General features: G+C 38.3%; 1 non-coding gene across 1 annotated transcript; it reads left to right on the forward strand.

The window, feature by feature from the left end:
• The first annotated feature begins 959 nt into the window (after positions 1 to 959).
• On the forward strand, positions 960 to 1,031 carry TRNAC-GCA. The gene has a single exon. It is a non-coding gene; the product is annotated as a tRNA-Cys (tRNA).
• The last annotated feature ends 3,687 nt before the right edge of the window (positions 1,032 to 4,718 follow it).

The raw sequence follows: 4,718 nt of genomic DNA on the forward strand, positions 1-4,718 counted from the left end.
GGTTCTTTACCACTAACTCCACCTAGGAAGGCCTGTTTCAGCATGTTACCAGACTCCAAATCACATTTTGTCCTTTTGGGGTTTGGACATAGCACATAATTTTTATCAGAATTAGAACTCCAAGTCTGTGTTCCACAGTGCACCAAATCTGGACAACAAACCATTCCAACACATAATGTGCACTGGTGATCTGTCTAACCCTGACAATAATGATTTTGACATAGCAGAAATGAAGACAGCTAGAGCTATATGCCCTTTAAAAGCAGTCAAAATAATTCAACATCAAGAGAAAAAGAAGAAAACAAAATTGTCACAATGCAAATGTCTATTTCAACTTAAATATACTCTACTATAAACAAATACATTAAAAGAGACTTTGCTTTGTGTATATAGAAAGCTGGCCAGTCGTTAGAAAAGGCAAAGACTTGATAGTGATAATTTAGTGTAGAACATCAGAAACAATGAGACTAAAGGAAAATAAATAATGTTAAGCCAGTTTCCTTAGCAACTAACCTATTGACATTAAAAAGGAAGGATTTCTGTTTGGAGGAGAATCTGTGCTCAGTCTCTCAGTCATGTCAGACTCTTTGCAACCCCATGGACTGTAGCCCACCAGACTCCTCTGTCCATGGGATTCTCCAGGCCAGAATACTGAATTCCCTTCTCCAGGGGATCTTCCCAACCTAGGGACTGAACTTGGGTCTCCTGCATTGGCAGGAAAATTCTTTTACCACTAGTGCCAGGTAGAAAACCCTCTTTGTAGAAAGTATGTCACAGAAAATAAAATGCAGTGATAAAATCAGATGCAGAAAATGTGGATACAGAATAATGTACAAGAGATGTACTAAAAGATTGGTGGGCTTTGATAGTTCAGAGGAACATCATTTGTACTTGGATTTGCTGTCAAAGTTTCTTTTTGTATAGCTTTTTTATTAGCATCCTCAACTTTAAGAAGGGCTTCCCTGATAGCTCAGTTGGTAAAGAATCTGCCTGCAGTGCAGGAGACCCAGGTTCAATTCCTGGGTAGGGAAGAACTGCTGGAGAAGGGATAGGATACCCACTCCAGTATTCTTAGGCTTCCCTCATGGCTCAGCTGGTAAAGAATCCACTTGCAATGGGGGAGACCTAGGTTTGATCCCTGGGTTGGGAAGATCCCCTGGAGAAGGGAAAGGCTATCCCCTCCAGTATTGTGGCCTGGAGAATTCCATGGACTTCCTGGAGTCACAAAGAGTTGGACATGACTTTCACTTTCAACTTTAAGAATACAACTATCACACATCATCTCATTTTAAAAACCATATTGTGTTTAAGTATCAACAGTTTATGTAAGAAAATTACTTTTTGTTCATCTACATGATTTGTAATTTAATTTTATTATATATGTAATCTAACATACAATGAAGATTAAAAATGGCTCTCCAAACCACTTTTGACCAAAACCTACAACCGCCTGGGGCTCTTGTTAAAAATAGAGGTTTCCAGGACCTTCTAAAGGTCTGATTGAGAGTGTTCCTTGGAAACCACTGACATCACCTGTTTGTAAGCCCTCTAGCTTCCTGCTGAGTAGAATACACCTCTGTACTTACTGTCAGGGTGCATACATGATTTTGAGTTATATTTTTCATTTGTTACTTGGTGTAGGCCTTTGTGAATCTGTATATAGTGCTTGGGGCTTCCCTGGCGGCTCAGTGGTAAAGAATCTGCCTGCCAATGCAGGAGCCGTGGGTTCAATCCCTGGGTTGGGAAGATACCCTGGAAAAGGAAATGGCTACCCACTCCAGTATTCTTGCCTGGAAAATCCCATGGACAGAGAAGCCTGCGCGGGGGAGGGGGACGGGCTACAGTCCAAGGGGTTGCAAAAGAGTTGGACATGTCTTAGTGACTAAATAAAAACAATATAGTGCTTGACTTTTTTTTTTTTTTTTAATCTTTGGAGAAGAAAAAGAAATTGTAATGGTGGCTTTCTATGAAACAAAATCAACCACAAGTGGATGAAGCAGACTGTTAAGGCAGGTACAGCCTGCCAGGCGTAATCACTGACTAGGTAAAAAATGTTCTGTTCTCAGGATATAAAAATAATAGGGATTGGTTTACATTGATTTTATTTTTTAATATAAATTTATTTATTTTAATTGGAGGCTAATTACTTTACAATATTGTATTGGTTATACCATACATCGACATGAATCTGCCACGGGTGTACTTGTATTCCCCATCCGGAACCCCCCTCCCACCTCCTTCCCCATACCGTCCCTCTGGGTCATCCCAGTGCACCAGCCCAGAGCATCCTGTATCATGCATAGAACCTGGATAGTGATCCATTTCACATATGAACATGAAACATATACATGTTTCAATGCTATTCTTCCAAATCATCCCACCCTTGCCCTCTCCCACAGAGTCCAAAAGACTGTTCTATACATCTGTGTCTCTTTTGCTGTCTCGCATACAGGGTTATCATTACCATCTTTCTAAATTCCATATATATGCATTAGTATACTGTATTGGTGTTTTTCTTTCTGGCTTACTTCACTCTATATAATAGGCTTCAGTTTCATCCACCTCATTAGAACTAATTCAAATGTATTCTTTTTAATGGCTGATTTATACTCCATTGTGTATATGTACCACTGCTTTCTTATTCATTCATCTGCTGGTGGACATCTAGGTTGCTTCCACGTCCTGGCTATTGTAAACAGTGCTGCGATGAACATTGGGGTACACGTGTCTCTTTCAATTCTGGTTTCCTCGGTGTGTATGCACAGCAGTGGGGTTGCTGGGTCATATGGCAGTTCTATTTCCAGTTTTTTAAGGAATCTCCACACTGTTCTCCATAATAGCTGTACTAGTTTGCATTCCCACCAACAGTGTAAGAGGGTTCCCTTTTCTCCACACCTCTCCAGCATTTATTGCTTGTAGACTTTTGGATTGCAGCCATTCTGACTGGTGTGAAATGGTACCTCATAGTGGTTTTGATTTGCATTTCTCTGATAATGAGTGATGTTGAGCATCTTTTCATGTGTTTGTTAGCCATCTGTATATCTTCTTTGGAGAAATGTCTAGTTCTTTGGCCCATTTTTTGATTGGGTCGTTTATTTTTCTGGACTTGAGCTGCAGGAGTTGCTTGTATATTTTTGAGATTAATTCTTTGTCAGTTGCTTCATTTGCTATTATTTTCTCCCATTCTGAAGGCTGTCTTTTCACCTTGCTTATAATTTCCTTTGTTGTGCGGAAGCTTTTAAGTTTAATTAGGTCCCATTTGTTTATTTTTGCTTTTATTTCCAATATTCTGGGAGGTGGGTCATAGAGGATCCTGCTGTGATTTATGTTGGAGAGTGTTTTGCCTATGTTCTCCTCTAGGAGTTTTATAGTTTCTGGTCTTATGTTTAGATCTTTAATCTATTTTGAGTTTATTTTTGTGTTTTTGAGTTTATTTTTGTGTATGGTGTTAGAAACTGTTCTAGTTTCATTCTTTCACAAGTGGTTGACCACTTTTCCCAGCACCACTTGTTAAAGAGATTGTCTTTTCTCCATTGTATATTCTTGCCTTCTTTGTCAAAGATAAGGTGTCCATAGGTGTGTGGATTTATCTCTGGCTTTCTATTTTGTTCCATTGATCTATATTTCTGTCTTTGTGCCAGTACCATACTGTCTTGATGACTGTGGCTTTGTGGTAGAGCCTGAAGTCAGGCAGGTTGATTCCTCCAGTTCCATTCTTCTTTCTAAAGATTGCTTTGACTATTCGAAGTTTTTTTGTATTTCCATACAAATTGTGAAATTATTTGTTCTAGCTCTGTGGATACCGTTGGTAGCTTGATAGGGATTGCATTGAATCTATAGATTGCTTTGGGTAGTATACTCATTTTCACTATATTGATTCTTCCAATCCATGAACACGGTATATTTCTCCATCTATTAGTGTCCTCTTTGATTTCTTTCACCAGTGTTTTATAGTTTTCTATATATAGGTCTTTTGTTTCTTTAGGTAGATATATTCCTAAGTATTTTATTCTTTTCATTGCAATGGTGAATGGAATTGTTTCCTTAATTTCTATTTCTGTTTTCTCGTTATTAGTGTATAGGAATGCAAGGGATTTCTGTATGTTGACTTTATATCCTGCAACTTTACTATATTCATTGATTAGCTGTAGTAATTTTCTGGTGGAGTCTTTAGGGTTTTCTATGTAGAGGATCATGTCATCTGCAAACAGTGAGAGTTTTACTTCTTTTCCAATTTGGATTCCTTTTATTTCTTTTTCTGCTCTGATTGCTGTGGCCAAAACTTCCAAAACTATGTTGAATAGTAGTGGTGAGAGTGGGCACCCTTGTCTTGCTACTAACTTTAGGGGAAATGCTTTCAATTTTTCACCATTGAGGATAATGTTTGCTGTGGGTTTGTCATATATAGCTTTTATTAAGTTGAGGTATGTTCTGTCTATCCCTGCCTTTCTGGGGGGGTTTATCATAAATGGATGTTGCATTTTGTCAAAGGCTTTCTCTGCAGCTATTGAGATAATCATATAGCTTTTATTTTTCAATTTGTTAATGTGGTGTATTACATTGATTGATTTGTGGATATTGAAGAATCCTTGCATCCCTGGGATAAAGCCCACTTGGTCATGGTGTACGATCTTTTTAATGTGTTGTTGGATTCTGATTGCTAGAATTCTGTTAAGGATTTTTGCATCTATGTTCATCAGTGATATTGGCCTGTAGTT

Source organism: Bison bison, unplaced genomic scaffold (assembly GCF_000754665.1).
Source record: "Bison bison bison isolate TAMUID 2011002044 unplaced genomic scaffold, Bison_UMD1.0 scf7180017864143, whole genome shotgun sequence".
Classification (NCBI taxonomy): Eukaryota; Metazoa; Chordata; class Mammalia; order Artiodactyla; family Bovidae; genus Bison; species Bison bison.